The sequence below is a fragment of the Marmota marmota genome, unplaced genomic scaffold (genome assembly GCF_001458135.2).
Source record: "Marmota marmota marmota unplaced genomic scaffold, marMar, whole genome shotgun sequence".
Lineage (NCBI taxonomy): Eukaryota > Metazoa > Chordata > Mammalia > Rodentia > Sciuridae > Marmota > Marmota marmota.
Genome location: NW_025999969.1, coordinates 7,743,297 through 7,765,527, shown reverse-complemented (window position 1 = coordinate 7,765,527; position 22,231 = coordinate 7,743,297). Strand labels below are relative to the sequence as shown.

The window sequence follows — 22,231 nt, the reverse complement described above, 5'->3', positions numbered from 1 at the left end:
ACATATCAGGGCACATACAGGATTGCCTGGAGCCCTTAGTTTGGGCAATGATTTAGCAGATAAAACTATACATGACATACATATTTTCTCTACACTAGAAGAAGCTACAAATTTTCATAAAAGGTTCCATGTCAATGCTAATACTTTACAAAAGCATTTTAAAATAACTAAGGAACAAGCCAGACATATAATAAAACAATGTCAAAATTGTTTGACCTTTTTACCACAAGTTAATCTTGGAGTCAATCCTAGAGGATTGATACCTAACCATATTTGGCAGATGGATGTCACACACTTGCCAGAATTTGGAAAATTAAAATATTTCATGTTACAGTTGATACTTCTTCCGGATTTTTGATGGGCTCCCTTCATGCCGGAGAAAAACCTAAAGATATTATAGCTCATTGCTTACAAAATTTTGTCACTGTGGGCGTTCCAAAACAGTTAAAAACAGATAATGGTCCTGGCTATACCTCTAACTGTTTTAAACAATTTTGCTCATCATTTGGCATTACTCACATAACAGGAATTCCATATAATCCACAGGGACATGACAGAACTGTTCTAAGTGTCCTGCCACTCCAGGTGTTACTTGACCTCCCAATCAAGGGGATTATGAAGACCTTAGAGAACAGGAAGCCAACCAGTGCACATTCATTGAGGAGGGAAATGTCCCTGATGCTTCCATTGGAAGCCACAAGTGGTCATCAAGATGATGACCTATTCTGGAAGATGGCACAAATGGTAGAGGAAGACCAAAAGAGCCAAGAGGCTTCCAACAAGCTCTCCTAGTGACCCTAAGGAGAGACTCTGCTAAAATGACATTTGCCCTAAGTTAATTTTTTTGATCTGAAAAAAAAATCCAAATCCTGAGATGTGTAGGCAAATATAACTATTAATGCTTACTTATGTAACCTCACTTGGATGTTTCCACTGTTAGGATCTCTGGTAATATTTCTGCTCCTCCTGTTCAATTCAGGTCTTTTTAATCTAAGAAAGTTTGTGTCTTCCAGATTACAAAATTCCATATCAAAAGGTTCACAACACAAGAATATCAACCTATCCCTGCAACTGAGACCAGTGTCTATCTCCTTTATAAAGTCAGGATGAGACTTTTGATTCTTCACTAGGCAGAGTCATATCCCCTTGCCAGAATAAAGCAGCCATAGAAAACATATCTTCACTGGTCACCAGCCCTTAAAATTAAAGGATCAAAGTGGGCAGGGGGGATTTAGGATAAAGAGAAAGAGACACTGAATCTTAAAGGAAATACTCACAAGCCTTTGAGATGTAGAAAGCATACTTAAATAATATTCCCTTGGCCCATGACCTTGTAAAGTGAAGGATATACACAAGTGCAGAGAAAACTGGAACAAAATTGTGCAGCTCCATCCTGGGTCCATCTCCAGTGCTGCCCTTGATATACCTCATTTATAAATATTGGATCTTCAGCAGAAATTAGGTCTGCTTCTCATTCTCTATATAGCCTGCATTCTCCCTTGAACATGTGTCTACCTTCCAAAATAAACCTATGTCTATGTCTTAAAAAAAATGAAAAGAAAAAGAAACTTAAACACAACATTTCAGTATCTTAAATAAATAGCACTGGAATTGTTGACAAATTTCAAGAAAATAAGAAATTGTGAACTAGATCCATGGCATTGAAAATGAAGGCAATTGAATGCATTAAAGATAAATTAGGGAAATCAAATCAACACAAATTAATAAATATTTAGATAGGGGACAAAAAAGGAAGAGTAAATAATGAAAGATGGTTTCTAGGCTTTGGGTTTGGATCACCAGATGTTGCCAATAATTCATCTGAGAAACATGGTAGAAAATGAGGTTTAAAAAAGATATGAGAGGTTGATAATTGCAACATTCAGAAAAGTACAGGCTTTTGGAGTAGTCAGAAATATCCAATAGGAAGCTAAAGTATGTGTATAGAGCTCAGAGAACTATCAGTGCTATATTTTCAGACTTAGGAGACCTTTAAACATTGATCCTAACCAAAACTGTTAAGTTGAAGAAAAAGAATAGGAACTTAAAAGAACAGAAAGTATTTCTAAGGGAAACCAAGAGTCAGCAGAGAAAGAGAATGTAGGGACAGAGACTTAGAGGGAAGAGTCGAGAAAGAAACTGGGAAAAAAGCTGTGCCATTGAACTCAAAGAACAAAGGAAAGTTTACGAGAGAAAAATTGATCATTACTATCATCAAGCGTTCATTAATGCATTGAAAACATTAGTTTCAGCACCATGGTTGCCACAGAATGATTGGCACTGTAATGATCATGGAAGAGTTCACTAAAAGTACAAAGTGTAGGTTTGTCTGGCAAAAGGAGGAGAGAAAGGACAGTGGCTACACAGGGATGCAGGATGCAGATTCAAAGGTTATCGTTTTTCTGCATTTGAAAGAACAATTTTGAGGTTTGTTATAGTCAGAGGAAAAACCAGTTAATGGAGAAAGGTTTGTAGGTAAACAAGAAGTAGGAAGTTGTAGGTGGGAAAAATCCTATGGTGTCAAGAGAGATTATTATTCAGGGAAATGCTGTCTAAAGTTCATCTCTAATGTAAAGAGAGGCACTGTTTCCTTGGGGAAGGGTGTAAAGAAGGTAAAGTTCCATGCAGGTAAGTTCAGAGAAATTGTATAGAAGCTGAAGCAGTCCAAGTATGTCTATTCATTTCTAGGCATATTTATTTACCTTGAAAACTTTTAATTTTTATTTATTTTTTAATGCTTGGCAATACATGTACACAAATTGGCTTCAGGTGAAAAAATTTTGTACAAACTATGGTTAATTATGTAAAAAAGATAAATAAATAAAAATAAAGAATTGCTACACTGCTCATAGTATCTGACTACTCTATCTAAAGTATTTCCTGTCCCTGCGTCTGTGACTCTGGTCCTGAATTAAGCAATTCGCAAAACTACAAATTATCTTCTTCTTTCTCCCTAGGTCTTTATGGATTTGCTTTCCTTAATTAAAAAAATATGGAATAAAAAATATAATAGTTTTTTAGTTAGAAGACCTCTCTAACACATTAAAATGCTATTGGCAGAAAACATTCTAGAGATAAATCTTAACATTTTCAAGAGGAGTAGGGATGCATTTGTTTTCATATCAAGAAGAATGGCCCTTCAGAGAGGTCTATTGATTTCACAGAGATTTCAAAAAGAATAATGAATGACTAAAAATAGCAGCAGGGGTGAGAGATGATACTGCTGTAACTCCTTAGTAAACACAAGAAACTAAATTAGGCAATTAAGGCCAAATGAATCTCATTCTTGCATTTCTGCAAAAGAAATGCTCTCTGCAATACTATTCAGGGCAAAGATTGCACCTTGGTCATTTCTAACCCCTAACCTGCCACAGAATCTAGCATAAGAATAGAAAAAGGAAAGTATAGAAAACCAGGTAGTGGGCCAGGTGCCATGGTGCACACTTATAATCCCAATGGCTTGAGAAGCTGAGGCAGGAGGATCTCAAGTTCAAACCCAGTCTCAGCAATGGCGAGGTGCTAAGCAACTCAGTGAGACCGTGTCTCTAAATAAAATACAAAATAGAGCTGGGGATGTGGCTCAGTGGTCAAGTGCCCCCGAGTTCAGTCCCAGTACCAAAAAAGAAAAAAAGAAAGAAAGAAAGATGATGAAGAAATAGTTTGCATTGAAGATGTCAGAATATAGAAAATGAGTGGTGTGAAAGAAAATAAACACCACAAAAAAAGGTTGACTGGTATGATATGAAAGCAAGAAATCTTGCTTCAATAAATGTAAAGTGTCCCTAGAGAAGATTACTGCTGGTCCTACTATCTCTGGAAGTTAGATAGACAGTTATTTGAGAAACCAAAATGAAGACGCTGAAAAATTGTGTGAGCAAAGCACTTCCCAGAATAGTGGAGTGTAGAAAACATGCCATAGGAGTAAGAGTGGGAGTTGAAGCAATTGTGGAGTCAGAAGAAGAGAAGATGGATTCTTGTGTGATAATATATGGAAGATTAAACTTCTCATTTTCATTTCAGAGGGGTAGAACAGAATATTTATTTTATTGTTTTCCAGTTTTAGAAATCGTCACTACAGATGGTTGAGTAAATTATACTACCAAGTTTATGGTACTGTTTTTATCATTGGTCTTTACAATGATTTACCTCTTTGTTTATGGTCTGTAATTCCCTTATTTGACCCATTCTTACTCTATCCCATTGGCAATCATGTTTCATATCAATCTTTTTTCTTTGTTTTCATTCTTAAAAGTGTTTTAAATACCATTATATGCTATACAACTGTGTACTTGATTTTTGTCAAGCTTTTTGATGTTAATGTGCATTTGTTATATTACATTTACATCTAATCCCTTTTAACTGCTGTGTAATACTGTACATGGGATATTAACTATGACTTCTCTATCTAGTCTTTGAATTAATGGCAACAGGATTACCTCAGATCTCCACCCTGTGCTCTTCACACCATCTGTACTAAAAAGCCATGAAAAAGATTTCTGTGTATGTTCCTTTATGAACCTGTTGAGAATTTATATGTATTACAGGGCTATCCAGAAAAACAGAACCAATAGATTACGTCCATGATGTAGATGTAAGAGGGAATTTTGCCAGGCCCTGTGATGCCCTCCTGTAATCCCAGAAGTTTGGGAGGGAGGCTGAGGCAGGAGAATTGTGAGTTCAGAGCTGACCTCAGAAATAATGAGGTGCTAAGCAATTCAGTGAGACCCAGTCTCTAAATACAAAATACAAAATCAGGCTGGGGATATGGTTTACTGGTTGAGTTCCTGAGTTCAATCCCTGAGTAATTCCCCCCACCCCCTGCAAAAATAAAAAAAAGGGAATTCATTAGGGGAATTGACTCATGTACCTATGGAAGCTAAAAAGTTCCACAATAAGCTAGAGAACCAGGTGTCAGTAGTATGGTTCAATTCAGGTTGGAAACTTCAGAATCAGGGAAACGGATTGTGTAACTCTTAGTCTGAGGCCAAAGGCCTGAGAACCAGCAAGACCATTAGTGAGTGCATTAGCCTATGTCCTCGAATCCAAATTCCAGATAACTTGGAGTTCTGATGTCCAAGGCTAGGAGAAGAAAGGGGTACCAGCTCTGAGAGAGAAAGAGGGGTGGGGAATTCACGTTCCCTGTGTCTTTTTGTGCTGTCCTTATCCTCAGTCAATAGGATAGTGCCCGCCTACACTGAGTCAGGGCAGATCTTACTTACTCGGTTCACTGAATCGAATGCCAAAGTCTTCAGGAAAAACACCTTCACTACATATCAATAAACCATGCTTTGCCAGTTATCCGAGTACCCCTTAATCCAGTCATCTTTACGCTTGAAATGAATCAGCACAGGATGTGTTTAAAAAAAAAAGAAACATAATCACTCTGTCAAGGATTATTATGCTCATGCTCAGTCTGCCTAAGTAGTTCAGCTCTATTCGCCAGAACCCTGCTTCAGTCTCTAATCCACCAACAGAGAATGGAGACAACTATACCCCTACTATTACTATTATCCAGCACTCTACTATTAATCAGTCTAATAGGGGTAAAATGATCCTATTTTAGTTTAAATTTGCATTTATATGGTTGATATTGATTTTGAGGGTCTCTTCTCATGCTTGTTAGTTTTTGTTTCTTTCACCTGTAATCAGACAATTTATATCTTTTTAAATGTCTCCATACATTTGCGTTGGTCGTCCTGCTTCCATACAGAATTTCCTAGTAACATTTGAACATCAAAAATGGTTTCTCTTATATTATTAGTTATCTACTGTTCCAGGTGTCCTTAGTTGAATTAGGAATCTTTATTTATTTATTTATTTATTAGAGAGAAGAGAGAGAAGAGAGAGAGGAGAGAGAGAGAGATTTTTTTTAATATTTATTTTTCAGTGGACACAACATCTTTATGTGGTGCTGAGGATCGAACCCAGCGCCCCGCGCATGCCAGGCGAGTGCGTTACCGCTTGAGCCACATCCCCAGCCCCAAATCCTTATTTTTTAGATAATCAATGTCATCAGTTTTCTACATAGCTGATTATTTTGAAATTCTAAGAAGTTCTTTCCAGTCATCACTTCCCAAAATAACCCCCTAAATTTTCTTTCCATTTGTAGAACTTGCAGTAGAAGAATGTGTGGCGTAACATGCATACGTTTTCTGCGCATTAGAACTAACCTTAGAGAAAAAAAAAGAAACAAACAAAAAGATTTACCATGGAGTATAGAAAAAACCCCCATTACAGAGGAGGCTGAGGTCGCTGTCATTAGCAAGTAAGTTTGAACGGATGGTATCAGTGAGTCTTAAAGAGAGAGGTCAAGAACAGTCACTAAGAACTAACTTTAAGGGCAAAGGGAAAAAAAAAGTAGAAGCAGACAAATCTCCATCATTATGGGAATAGAAAACCAAATTCCAGTTTATTCAGACCTACAATATTACCTGCATAGAAATTAGGAGAATGCAGCACACAATATATCCAACCATGAATAAATCTCAAATACAGTATGAAATAACATAAAATTGCCTACATTAAAACACAGTATAAACCACTGAAATGTATAAATCACATTGTTTCGAATTTTGTTTTAGAAATAAACTGCTGGAAAAGTTTCCACAAATAATGGTGGAAGGGATTTTTTAAAAGAATTGGGAAGACAGTTTCATCTATTAACATCTTATTAAAAAGAGATATTTGAAACAAATAAGACAAAATATTAATAAATAGTAAATTTGAGGGAGGAACCACACATGTGTCTTTTGTATACCTTTACATTTTTCTACGTTTAAATTATTTCAAAATTAAAAAAAAAACTTCAAAAACGAAGATTGAAATCATAAGCAATTCATGAAAACACTGTGTTTTAGAAAATGATAGTTATTGAAATGCAACAGCACATGTTTAATAGACCCAGCTGTTTAGCTTAATTCAGCTGCTTGACTCTGAAATGAGTCTCTGTGTTCCAATACTATGGAAGATACAGCGAAGCACAGGTTGATGATACAAAGGATGATATATTCAGTTAGTCTGAATTATACTTTTGGGGCATATATGAAGGTTAGGTACATTAATTAGAAAGTTAAAAAAAAACCTCAATTAAAAGAAACTCTTCTTCAAAAATATGCAGAAAGACCTATAACACATCTCAAGTGGTGTCCTGAGTTTCACATTAGGAAGCAATTAGACATATAATTGAATGCTGGAGAAACAGATGAGTTATCCAAAATGGTGAAAAGAAATCAAATGAGTGTCAGTTCTCAAAAGCTATGGACTGAGAATGCTAGAAACATAGCTCTGCCTCCTCTAATTCCATGAATCCCATTTACTTTATTTACTGTCAAACACCCAAGACCTTTAGGACCAAAATTTTCAAAAGTATTCATTCTTCAAAATCATTAGCACTTTGAACATGTTGCCAAGATTTTCTATGATTTGACTTCTCTGAAGCAGTTTTCCATAGATTTCTTTCCTCCCAAACCATTCTACTATGTGTTTTGAACCCATCATCTATAATCAGCAACTGATCTGGAATTCTTTAAACCTTCCCTCCATGTCACAATATCCATGTAGTTCCTTGAGAAGAGATTGTTTATTCTCTTAACCTTCATGTGCCTCAAGGTCTGGAAGAGAACCAATATTCTTTTCCTTCTCCTGCTTCCAAACCCTTAGCCCAGGCCATCAGACTTCCCATCTGCTACTCTCCGTGGTCACTTTCACCTTCTGACACTCTGGTTACTCGTCTTCATTGACAGATTGTTTTAGTTCCGGATTTATTATCTCCTTTTGTACTACTATAGGTGATTTCCAAATTTCAGTACTTATTTCTCTCCAGTCCTAACTTCTTCATCACCCAAAATAGATTTTTTTACACCCACATCTGCCATCTAGTCCTTAAAACTTAGGGATCACTCATGACTTCACCACTTGGAGAAAAATCTCAGTTTAATACTTTCTATTCTATGACCACACCTCCTGGCCTTCATGCTCATTTGTCTAACATTTCTTCAACTTCTAAAAATCCCATTGAGCCCTGTAGTCCATTGATCCTATCGTTTCCTCACGACTGCTCACCCTTGTTAAATCCCCTCTGTCTTTTCTTAGATTCTGTGAAAAAGAGTTACATATGTGGGCTGGGGTTGTGACTCAGTGGTGGTGCTCTCACCTAGCATGTTCAAGGCACTGATTTCGATCCTCAGCATCACATAAAATAAATAAATAAATAGATAAGTAAATTAATAAAATAAAGCTATTGTGGAAAAATAGAATTAAATATTCTGCTTTGACAATATTTCTGGTTCTCTTACTTTTTTCACTTTGTGTTATCCTAGCCTGAAAAAAAAAAAAAACTTCAACTATAGTTAAATTTAACTATCACTTCTTGAAAAATGGATACTGATGAATGAAAAGCACAAAACCAAGCTGACTGGTCTCACTAAAAATTCTTGATGACGTGTCTCAGATGAGTCCTCAACGCTGCCTGATAATTCATAATACAGCTCTACTTCCCCAAACTATTTTTCTCCAAATTCCTCAAATAACTATTTTATAGCCTTTAGTGTGTCTTTGAAATTCCTACAGGATGCCCTCCCTCCAACCAACAGTCCATTTTGACTTTGTTGCATACTTCAAGGGGTCGTGGGGAAGATAGAGAAGTCGATGATGAGGGCTTTCCCTTATCCGACCATCACCAGCATACAGCCATCCCCTCTGCCATGAGAATGAAGTGTCCCTGCCCTACTAAGGGGCCACATATCCTTATGTCCCCTAAATCTATTACCACCACCTAACAATAATCCATGATCACCTCCTGTCACAGATTCCCAACAACTTTCTTCCTGTTTTTCCAGGGTCTTCTATCTCTTGGCCCTCTGTCACTTATCAGGGATCTTTTAAAAACACCTCATCACACCTGCTTAAAATTATACAATGACTTCCGAACACAATAAGTGTACCATCCAAAATCTTTCTTTTGGTTTTAAAAAGAAGAGTCCTTGATTACCTGTCCTGCTTCTGCATCTGTCATTGTCCTCACTCTGTCCAGCCATGCATTCTGGGGTGATCAGCCCTTATTGTTACTACTCAAAATGCTTGTTGCTTCATGTTCAGAAAGAAGGACCCTCCTTGTCCTTCAGATGCTGGGCTGGAAAATCGTCACTGACTACCTCCATTATAAAGTAACCTGACTCTAATTTTCTATCACTGAACCCCTTTTAAATCTCTTAGTGGAAATACCAGTATCTGAAATCTGGAGGAATACGACAAGGGAAGGAGATCCACAGCAGATGGCTACATGGGGCAGAGCTGTTGACAAGTCACAGCCCTCTTGAAATAGGAGTTCTTGGCTGGGTTGTTCTCACAGCAAAGCTGAATAATAACCTATCATGTTAGGGTCACTCTTAACAAAAACCCCAGGAATGACTTTCCTTCTGAAACTCAGCAAGGACAAAACGACAGAGGAGAGAACAGTCGTGCCAACTTTAAAGGAAAGGTGGTTTCCCGGATGGAGATGACTGTGCACATCCTATGCTCTGTCATTATGCCATGGCAGTGGGACTGGAATGAGAAGCAATCGAGTGAGAATCATGAAACACGATGAAAAGGTGAAATGAGCCTGAGTGCCAAGAGCCTTAAAAGTAATTTGCTGTCAACGTACCTTATATACAATCAGAGATATGATAAATTGTGGTATAAAGGTGTATTAAGAATTGTAATGCAATAATAATAATAATAATAAGAGAAAAAAAATAAATATGTAAATGCAAGGACTTAAAAAAATACAAAAAAAGAGCATTTGCATTTAAAGTTACATATAAGGTCATTTCATTTTATGGTTAACATATGCCTGTGTATTATTAAGGAATAAAAATAATATAATCATAATTAATAAAAATTTATTTATTAAAAAAAGTAATTTGCTGGAGGTAAATGAAGTAGCTTGAATCTTGGAGCTACTTTGAGCAGGTACTAGAAAGCCTACTCTGGAGGAAGGTTGGTGGCCCCAGTAAATAGTGAAGAGACTGCAAGGAAGTAAATTGGAATGAACTTTTTGAGATGTGTTGAGGACGGGAAGAAGATAACAAAAAAATTGGTTATTTCTAAAGGAAATATCTAAAACTGGATATATTTTTAAAAGCTTTCTTTTTGTTTTAATCCATGCTTCAAAGACTATAATACTCTCCTAGTTCTTAGATTATTAATGACACCAAAGTAGGAGAAAAAAAAGAAATGTACCATAAAGGACGTGTAAAGGAAAGACAAATCACACTCAGTTTCTTGTAGGCACAATCTGATTCCCTGCCCAACCCCCTTTTATCTTTTACTGAACAAAAGGGATATGGCATTGTTTCAGAATGGTAATACATGAAATAGAAAAATTAGTTGGGTGCGGTGGCCCATGCCTGTAATCCCAGTGGCTCGGGAGGCTGAGGCAGGAGGATCATGAGTTCAAAGCCATCCTCAGCAATGGCAAGATGCTAAGCAATTCAGTGAGACCCTGTCTCTAAATAAAATATGAAATGGGGCTCTCAGTGGTTCAATGTCCTTGAGTTTAATCCCCAGTATCAAAAAAAAAAAAGAAACTTAAAGATTATCCTGGTGTTTACTGTGTTTCTCTCCCATTTCCCTATTTGCTTACCATTAGTCACCCTGAATGCTTTGAAAAAAGTTGTTCACCAGCCTGGCTGTCAGTCAGTCACTTATCTACTCCTTAATGGTCTCACATAACTCCGCTTCTTGGGCTTTTAGACAATCTCGCAAATATATCTCTTTCTCTAGCTTACACTTGTCTTTTGATCTTTGGCTCTACATACACACACATCAATCTATCTATACTTTCTTAATGCAGTTGAGTTAGAGAATGTATAGTAATTATTACTTTTTAAAAATTAACTTTCTTGAGACTGAGATCTGGAAGAAAGTATGAGAAATATCCTAGCCCATAAAAGTGAGGAAAAAAAATGTTTTGGGGGGGCTACCCAGGTAAACTGAACATTAAACCATGCCAACTCTTTATGTTAGTATTGTTCTTTGTACACATCCAATTTAAGACTCAGAAGAATGACATACCTTGGGTGAGGTAACTGAAATCATTCTGATTTTATGAATAAAGAGCATACATGGTCACATATAGAAGCACTGGCTTCATGGGTGTGAAACCTTTGCAGTTGCACGGAGCTCTTGTCTGAAGGGTCTTATGCACAGTTCAATACTCTCTGCCACTACCATCTTAAATCTTATGTACACGGAGTCTTGAATTTAGATTTTATACTGAATTTGTAAATTATGGAGACTGCACTGGTTTGTGGAATGAAATTGATGCAAGGACACACACACACAAACTTGACTGTCAGATTCAAGGAAAGAGCATCAGGATTCTCACAGCCATCACAATGTCCTTTTCATTAGCAGTGCTGCCTGGAGTCTCAGAGTGGATTCTCATCTTCTGAGTTAGTCGTTTCACATTTTGCAGCTCTTCAAGGCCCATCAACTGCAAGCCTTTTAACACCATTTGTAATACTATGTGAGAGGCAGTGAGATACTCAACCTTTATTTTTCTCTCTATTGAAAACAACACCTTCTCTAACTTTTGCCAAGTGTTTTTGCCTGGGAACAAATGACTAGCCAGAAAAACCAATCCTAGGGCACACTCATTTTGTAGGGAAGATGGCAGTGTGTTATTGAAACAGATGGAATTTCTAAGCCTGACTGCTTCACTCTGAAATAACAGAGTCATTAGGAACAAGCAGAGTGCACATGGACGTTTAGAACAGTGTCCAAGTTGCTTATCTATATAAATAAAAACTGTAAAATATATTATGAGCCCATATCCTGGTATTGTGCCCCTATAACTCTATCAGAGATTAGCTGTAATCTTGTACACTGGAAAGATAGGAAGGAAATGAAGTTAATTTGCCTTTAGCTGTGTAAAGTATTCATTTTAGCAAGTGACATATTTTAGTTCTCCAGAGATGCATCTTATTACTACTGTTAGACAAACTCTCCTCAGGCAATATGTTTGAGACATGCCCAAAATAGAAATAGAAATATGTTTGAAAATATTTGTATACTTTTCAACAATATCTGAGACAGGAAAGACAGGACTAGTGCACATTTAAGGTACAGTACACCTGCTTTTAGAACATAAACAACAAAGTAACAAAAAATAAGACAAAATTGGTCACAAAATGTTTTCCAACTTTATATTTAGATCTTTATCTAAGATTCTTCTAAGTTTTTTAAAAATATACATGGCATAAAGGACCTCTAAATGCTTTCATATTGAAAAAATTTCCTGAGGCAAAGCCAAGTTTGCTTTGTGCAAATTCAGCAACAGTGGTACCCCTTGGCTGCAGGTCTTCTCACCTCCTGCTTTGGCAATGTTGTGCAGCCTCCTTGGTGAGGTCTATTTCCTCCCAAGGGGCAAAGAGGGTGGGAATTCCTGATCTACCTCTGTACCACAGTAATCTAACATCTATGCTTTTATCCTAATATTGAAACCTTGAAATTTACAGTCCAAATATAATACTTGTGAAAAGGCAAAAAAAATATCATGATGGAAAAGAGCTTCCTTAATTATGTAGTATATGCAAAAGTACATTTTAATGGTTAAATTCACATGTAAATGTCATTAATGTTAGAATCTGAGCTTTTTTGTCCATAATGTATCCTTCTCAAATAGATCAACTTAACTATCAGATTCAAGAAAGAATAAATTACTTTTTAACATGGTTTTTAACATCTTTTTTTAAAAAAAATTTATTTTTTTTCTAGTTTTAGGTGGACACAATGTCTTTATTTTTTATGTTTATGTGGTGTTGAGGATCCAACCCAGCGCCCCGGCGCACATGCCAGGCAAGTGTGCTACCGCTTGAGCCACATCCCCAGCCCCTTAACATCTTTTTAACGTGGTGTTAGTTACTCCAACAAATACCTACTGAATGAGTGAATAGGACTGAGTAGAAAATATAAGGGTCTAAAGACATATATTTTTTCAGATATTTATGAAAAAATTTATAATTAACCCCAAATCCCATTCAGGATTATTGTAAAATTTCTGGGCATTGGAAATCAAAATTCTGATTATTTATAAATGCAAAATAGCAGAAAAGAATTTTCAGTTGCACCAGATTTGCTTATCTATTTATACAAACTCAGAAGTATCCAGTATATGCCCATGGATTTTATCAAACAGAAATGTTTATGTGTATTTTATATTTGATAAATTTATTTTTAATCAAAATTAATAATTGTTATGTATTTACAAGGAAAAACTGCATAACCATATGTAGTATCGATATGTTAACATATCCATAAGCTAACATATCCATCACCACTTCAACTATTTTATTTATGGTAAGAACATTCAGAAATTGTTTTTAGCAAATTTAAGGTATATACTACATTATTATTAATTATAGTCACTACATATTGCTCTCATATAACTGAAAAATTATACCTTATTTCATGTCCCCTTTTCCCATCTTCCCCCCCAACACAACTGCGGGTACTCACCTTTCTCCTCTATGAGATTAACTTTTTTAGATTTCAAATATCACCCCATATCTGTTTTAGTGATGATTATCAAAAAGAATATTTTTGACATGTAAGATCAAATAAAGATGTATGGTAATAGTTTTATCAGCGTATTATCAAGCGATAAAAATTATAACAAGGTTTATAATATAGAAATTATAGACGACTAATGCAGCGTGATACAAAAAGATGACAGAAACTCTTGTTATACATGAATACTTAGGACAAATACTATTTTACCTTAATAGAGGAAACAGTGATTTAGTCAGTAATTTATTCTAGTTGGCTATGCAGTCTTTAAATAGGTTACAAACCCCTTATTATAGATAAAAGATTTAAAATCCATGTAAGTAAACTTAAGGAAATGTACCAAATGTACCAAATATACCAATCTTTCTTTAGTGCTATGTCCACCAAAAGAAATACACATGTATTTATAGCAATAGTATTTACAATAACCCAGATTAAGCTTTACATTATAGGCAAGAGGTGTCCACCAAAGTTACCATTGAACTAGGGGATTGGTCCTATCCTCAGGTAGGTTATTATTGTAGATATATAAAAGAGCAGTTCTGCAGATTCATATGAGGTTGTCAGTAGGATCCTTTCCTAGCACTGTCATGGGGACAGTTGTTTACTTAGACTACATACACTCTTTTTTTGTACAATGTATATTTAATATTTTGTTATTTTTTTCATTTATATATTTTGCTATTTAGGGACCACTTATTGGTGTGCTTTCAAGGCATTAAGAACTTTATAGTCTTTTATTTGATTTCTTTCAGTCTGATAAATTCGTTTCTGACTATATATTAATTGCCTTTTAGGCTTACTTGTGTTTATATAACTCTCTTTTTCTCAAAGTCAAATTTGGAAATAACAAGCTTTTGGGGTCAAGTTATTGAACTTTCTGAAGTCTACCTTTTCTACGGTGTTTTATGATGTTGGGTTTAGATAAGAATTTTTATGAGGTATTCAAAGTATTCTTAGAATTATTCTTAAAAAAGGGAATATTTTTCCATTCAAGATTCTTTAAGTAATAAGTGATCAGTGCTTTACAGTGCCTTATTTGAGTATTTGAAGTCATTAAAAAGACAAGAAAAATAAATTCAATTTTAATACACTTGTACCTTCTTATCAAGAGATATAATTTTTTCTTTGCCTATGCAGGGTTTTAGTAGATACAATTGGAATTTATTCAGATACAACAGTTGACCTTCAGATAAAGATCATTTAACATGGGTGTGAATTAATCATTGGATAATTTGTAGCATGGTCACAAACTGAAGTTCACATACAGATCAAACAGGGAAACTAAATTAATGACAAGGCCAGATAAAATGTCAGAGAGTCAAGAGTGAAGACCATGGAAAATCTTATATTTATGATTACTTTTATTGGAGGCAGCATCTTTTTGGTTTTAGTAAATTGTATCTGTCTAGAAATACAGATCTAGTATTACAAGACCTTCAGATTTTTCTAGAAAGACATATTTCATAGGATAGCTCCAGATTAGTTTTAAGATATTGGCTCAATTTTTAGAAACACATAAACATTTCCTTGGCACATACTTTGTTTACCTCTAAGTTTATTTGTCATTTTATTTTTGGAGCTCTTAATCACTGACTTATTATGATTTCATGATAAACTATCACTTTTATCTTATCTCTTTGCTTAAAGCATTGTATCTTTTATATGTTGGCAATCTCCTTTTTCACATTTATGTAAAGAAACGTGTGTGTTTTCTTTATCAATTCTGGAATGTGTGTGTGTGTGTGTGTGTGCATGCGCAAACTTTGGAAAATATTTCTTATCTATATTTTTATCACTTGTGTTTTCTTCTAAAAGCTTTATTATTGTTATTTTTATAATAATTATTTGTAATAATTATTATAAAAATAATAATTATTGTCATCTGGGTTATTGTAAATAGTATTGCCATAAATACATGTGTATTTCTTTTGGTGGACACAGCACTAATTTCCCTTCAGGACTTACTCAGGAATGGTATTAATTAGTCTGAAAGTAGACATATTTTTAATTTTAGTAAATATTTCCAAGCAGTTTTCTTGAGTAGTTTTATACATTCATACTCAAATCATCAATGCAACATATTTCATTTTATGCTAACACTTGATACATTTTCTGTTCTTTTAATCAGCAGTTCTCAAAATATTTTATTGTAGTTTTAACTTTCATTTCTCTGATTACTGTGGTAGTTGACTAATATTGTGAAGTGCCTATTCAACGTTTTGCCCCACTTGGTTTTTGCCTATTTTACTGCTTTTTTTAGTCTTCTTGTACTGATTGGTTGAAATTCTTTTCATATTCTGGATATGAGTCTTTGTTAAAAGTATATATTAAATACATTTTCTTAGACAATAATTGCCTTATTATGGTGGCAAATTTAATGAAATTGAATGTACCAATCTTTCCTTAAATATTTAATATTAGAAAGAAATTTTTGCCATCTCATGATTCTGAAGTTACTTCTTATTTTGTTTGATGCTTTTAAAAAAGTTTATGATAGAGCTTTTCTTGATAAATTACATATACATATTTGCAAACAGTTGAATTTTGCAGTTGCTGGATGAATTTTGCCGTATATGTCACAGAGATCAAATCAGTTAATTGTGGTGGTCAGGTATTTCTATATCTTAACTGAATATTGTCTTTAAATTATGTAGAATTGTCTTAAAATCTCCAATTATTCTGAGAGAGATGAGAAAATCTTTAACTAGGCTTATTGTATATTCATCCCTCCTTTTAGTATGTCAAACTTTGCTTTATATTTTTGAAACTGTAATTTTCTGCATACAAAATAGTGTAATTTTATCATCATTTTGGACAATTTACTTTATCTTCAATAAATATCACTTTTTTATTTCATGAAACATTTATTTTCTTAGATTTTGTCTGATTTTAATAATATTATGCCAGCTTTCTTACAGTTAATAAATCTTTTCCTAATTTTACCCATAAGTTGTCTCTGTTCTTATATTTGAAATATGCTTCTTAGACATAGCCTATAGCTTACTTTTTAAAGATTTATGAAATTTGAAATGTTTTGTTGAAATATGTCTTTTTTAATAAATTACAATTACTGAAAAAAATGTGTTTAATTTACTATCTATATGCTCTTTGTACCTTCACTTCTTTCTTTTTCTGAGAAGATTTTATTTTTTCCTTTTTATTGGTGCAGTATAATTGTACATATCAGTGGGATTTGTTGTTGCTTATTCATACAAGTCCACGATGTAACAGTAGTTTCTCCAATTTCATTCCTTGGCACCCCACTTTTCCCCTTTTTTACATTTTAGATTTATAGACTGTCTTTATTATCCCATTTTTTGTTTCTACGTTATCTTTTTTTTGGGGGGGGGGCGGGTAGTACTGGTGTTTGAATCCAGGGTCTTGTGCATGTTAGGCAAGCACTCTATCAACTGAGCTATATCTTCAGTCCCTGCATTAGCTTTTAGATTACATCATTTATTATTCTTTTGCTGGCTACCTTAGAAATTACAATATATATCCCTTATTATTATTGTCTGCTTTAAATTTGAAACTTTATCACTTCCACTTGATAATGGAAAATATAACATATTCTCATATTCTCTCTTTTGCCAACTTTATGCATTTTGTATTTTAATTTTCATATATTTTGTTTGTATGTTCAGCATTCCAGGTATCATTATTATTACTATTACCATATTGTTTTAAGCAGGTAATATTTATTTTCATATTTCCATATGTTCAACATTTTCTTTAACCTTCAATCTTTTTTATCAGTTTCATGGTCCAATCTGGAATTATTTGTTTCAGTCTGCTTTTTTTCCCCATTTTCATTGATTCTGTTTTATACATGACATTGGGATTCATTTTTACCTCATTATAAAAGTATGAAATATAATTCAGTCCCCAGTACTTCCCCTTTCCTTTCCTTCCTCCCTCCCCTGTTCCCTCTACTGATCTTTCTGCTATTTACATTTTGTTGTTGTTGTTTTGATAGGTAGTGTCTGTGGACATACCTGATGGTGAGATTCACCACGGCATATTCACATATGCACATGAGAAACTGAGGTTAGATATTTTCGGTAGTGTAGTAATTTTTGGTAATAAAGTTGTGTGTGCACATGGATATGAGTGTGTGTGTGTGTGTGTGTGTGCGTGTGTGTAAAAGCATTTTAATTTTTATTTTGAAGGTTATGGAATTTTATTTTTAATATTATTTTGGTAAGTTATGGAATTTTATGTTGGTATTTTTTCTTTCAGTACTTTCAGTAATCTTTATGTTTAAACCCTGTTTCCTAAAGAAAGCATATACTTGGGTTAACTTTTATAGCCATCTTTGTCTTCTGACTGATGCATTAACATATTTCCCACTTAAAATAAACTGTGTTAACATTTTCCCCAAGCTAAGTACTTTTTTTAGTTATTTCATTTGTTCATTTATTTAATTTGTTCTCCTCCCTCACTATTTTCTGTATTTTCTGACTTCAGTTGTGCATTTTTATATTTCAACTCATTTATAGAAATATTATTCACAACATCTTTTAAAAGCATTTTTAGCACTTGCCTTAGAATATATATATATATATATATATATATATATATATTTACATATTCAAAGCCTACCTTCAAAATTCTTTGTAATTCAGGATTGCTGCAGTAAAAATTTTTAATAATGAATGAATAGTTATAAGATAATTAACATATCTTGTTAATTAAAGGTAAGAGAGTTATAGAAAATATAGATAATTCAAAGTTTTATAATCTAAATGATGGAGAGAATATTATATTACTTGGGAGTTTCTTTAAAAAAACATATTTGTTCTAGATTTGAATAAAATGCAGCTGAGAAAACTGAAACTATTCAAGATGGTAATAGGGGAAAAATGAAGAGAATTGAGAGGTTGAGCAGTCAGAATATTTTAAAAATTATAAAGCAAAATAAAAATAAATTAAATATAAAACTGCCATAAGGTGGGTATTTCATCTACAAGGCTAAAGTGAATGCTTCATAAGCTGATATTGGAACTGGAGTGAATAGAACTAATTTTAAAAAGATCCCTGGACCTGTTTGTGTCACAGAAAATAGGCCTAAAAGAAAAAAAAAATACATGGGAGCTGTAAGACTGTCCTGGTCTTGATACCATTTATAAGAAATTTATGCAAACTATCTGATTCCCCCCAAATTCCAACCTATTTCTAGAATGGAGAAAAATCTGGCAGGACATAAATAGGAAGACATTGTAAGAAAATATATGAGCAGCAAAGAAAGCATGAAAGCTTACTAATACATAAAAACCACATGACAGGGGCTGGGTGCCACAGTCTGGCTGGGCACAATCAGGAGCCACTTGTCAAAAGAAACTAACTTTATTTTTAGAACCACACAGGCCAAACAAAACAGCCTCTCAGGAAAAATCCTCAGAGACTCAACTGCCACCACTGGCTTTCCACAAGCCTCTCTCTCCCCCCTCCAGCTTCTCTCCACCTCCCACAATCCTCCTGCTCTTGAGGCCGATTGGCTGGGTCACGTGGGCGGAGCCAAAAAAGTCCCCCAATGAGCAGCTCAGTGGTCTGAAAGGGCAGGGAAACAGCCCAATGAGCATCACCGCAGAGGAGCCAATCAGCTAGATGTTGCTAGGGCCGCTGTGAGCCAATCATCAGCCGGCAGCTGGAAGTTTGCTGGGGCCCCTTCAGCTGTGGCTCTCAACAGGCTGGGGATGTGGTTGGTGGTCCAGGGGTCAAGTACTTACCTAGCATTGATTGCCAGCACCACATGCACACACACACACACACACACACACACACACACACACACAGCATATACTAGAAAAATAAAATTGCAAAAAGAATTTGATAATTATGATCATATATTTTATTATGAATCAAAGCTGAAACAAGCAGAAAATAGAAAATCTGGATACTTCTCATTTTGATATATCTTTAAACTTGTTCAGAAAAACAAAACCTCAAGCTTAGATGGATTCATTGATAAATTCTTCTAAGTATTTAAGGATGTGATATTATAAAATTTAAAAAATCACTTCTAGAGAATTGGAAAGAACTACATAAACTTTCCATTTCATTTTATGAGTCAACTTTATCTAAATATCTGAAAAGGACTGGACACAGTGTTTCATACCTCTAATCCCAGATACTTGGGAAACTAAGACAGGATCACTGAGTTCCAGATCAGTCTAAGCCATTAAGCAAAACCCTGTCTCAAAAATAAATAAAATAAAAATTAAAAACATTGGTAATGTAGCTCAGTGGTAGAGTGTTTCTGGGTTCAATCCCCAGTACCACACACACAGAGAAATAAAGAAAGAAAAAAGAAACTCTGGTAAGGACATTGCAAGAGCAAAGAATCTCAGGCTAATTTCTCTTCAATATATACTCAAAATATTATTTCCAAAATGATTTCAAACAGTTCAAAATTGTGTAAATAAATAATATATCACTATCAAGTTGTGTTTATTGCAAGAATGTATTAATAGATGAAGTAAAAGCATGTGATAAAATTTATTAATGTCATGCTTTTTAAAAACCTGAGTTTAACCAGCTATAAATAGAAAGAACTTCCTTTGATAAAAAAAAGAGTTGTAAAAAACAAATATCAGCAAATATCCTAACAATACCAAATACTTAAAAAACAAAATGCATCACTATCCTAACAATACCAAATCAAAAGTATTATACACAACTGGAGCAAAACAAGGATACCTACCATTACTTCACCTATGCAACATTATTTGAAGATCCTAGACAGTAAAACCACAAAACAAAATATTGTTGTGGTTTGTCTATGAGGTATCCTCTCAAAATCTCATGTGTTAGTCAACACAGTATCATTCAGAGTTTGAATGATTAGATTATGAGAGTTGTGACCTAATCAGTGAATTAATTCATTTGTTGATTAATAATAATTTGAATAGAATATCTGGGTAGTAACTGTGGGAAGCTTGGGTGTGACTGAAGGAGATAGGCCACACTCCACTAAGGACATGCCCTTGGGGATTATATTTTGTCCCTGGCTTTTTGCTTTCTCTTTCTTTGCTTCATGGATGTCATAAACTGAGTGGCTTTCCTCCTGCATGATGCCGCATCTCAAGTCTAGAGCAGTGGAGTTGGCTGACCTTGGGCTAAGACCTCAGAAAACTTTTCTTCCTCCAAGTTATTCTTGTCAGGTATTTGGTCACAGTGATGGAAAAGCTAACTAATGCAAATATATTTGAAGTCTAAAATAATCTGCAGATAAATTACTAGATTTAGTGATTTAAGTTTGATTCAAGTTCATTGTGAATATATTTCATTTCTATTTGCTATTGGAAAACTATTTGAAAATTATTTAAATAATATCATATAGAATTGCATAATTTTGCAATCTACAATTGATGAAAATATACAAGATATCTCCAAAAACAACTATAAAATATTAGTGAAAAAAGGCCCAAATAAATATATAAAGAATCACATAGAAATAATTCAAGATTCAATGTTCTATTATGTTTAAGTTTTCTATTGATTGAATAAAATTCCAATGAATACCCCATTAGTTTATTTTTAAGTGGGGAGGCAATTTATATAAGCTGACTACAGAATTTACATAGAAATGCAAAGAATCTGAAATAGATAGAAAAATTGTGATGCAAAATAAAATAAAAAAGATTTATACTATTAGATATTAAGACTTAAAAAACAACAGTAATTAGGACAATGTGGTATCCCTGAAATGATGATCCAATATATAAAGGATAAAACTGTTTCCAAAGCCAACGATAGTATATATGAACACTGGATTTATGACAAAATTACTTTCCTGTAGAGCAGTTATAGTAGGGGAAGGATAGACTTTCTAGTAAGTGTTTCTTATTCAATATCTGAATGACAAACATAACTTATGATTACTATGTTATATCATACTTTAAAAAATAAGTGCAGTTCATAGTCCTATATACAAGTCATGAAATAATAGCACTTCTAGAAGGTAATAGGTAAATACCTTTATAACTTTAAGTAGAGAAATAGTTTTTAAACAGAAATCCAAAAAATTAATTATAAAGGTAATCACTGATAAATTGGACTATATTAAATTTAAGAGCTTTTTGTTGAACAAAGGACAACATTTATGAGCATGAAAATGGCAAGTCACAGCTGGGCATATCATGGTGGACATCTGTAATTCCAGTTACTTAGGAGGCTAAGGCAAAAGAATTGGAAGTTTGAGACTAGCCTAGGAAACTGGGTGAGAACCTATCTCAAAAAATATAAAGGACTGGTGATGTAGCTCAGTGACAGATTACCCCTGGATTCAATATCCAATACCCTCCCACCCCGCAAAAGGCAAATGTTGAGAGGATATTTTATATTTTTAACACATGTATCTTATAGAAAGATTCAAAACAAAGAACTTTTAGAAATAATATTTACAAAAACTCAGACAAATCAATTTAAAAATAAGAAAACCCCTAAAAGCAGTAAAAGTGCCAGATGGCTACATCATAAAAGAGTACATCCAAATGACCAATAAATACATAAGAAAACCTCTCTAATCAGAGAAAGCCATATTGAAATCACAATGAGATATCACTATTCACATGACAGGGGGTAAAATGAAAAGATTGACAAAATCGAGTGTTAGCAAAGATATGGAGAAACCAAAGTTACATAACCTTTTAATAGAAATGCAAATTGGTACAAC

The 22,231-nt window shown here is 34.2% G+C and overlaps 1 long non-coding RNA gene across 1 annotated transcript in view; it reads left to right on the top strand.

Annotated features, from left to right (window-relative positions):
• LOC125617120 overlaps positions 1-9,750 on the top strand; it is a 20,108-nt gene extending 10,358 nt beyond the window's left edge. The window contains exon 3 of the long non-coding RNA XR_007347993.1: positions 9,214-9,750. This is a non-coding gene — a long non-coding RNA (uncharacterized LOC125617120). The remainder of the gene's footprint in view (positions 1-9,213) is intronic.
• The last annotated feature ends 12,481 nt before the right edge of the window (positions 9,751-22,231 follow it).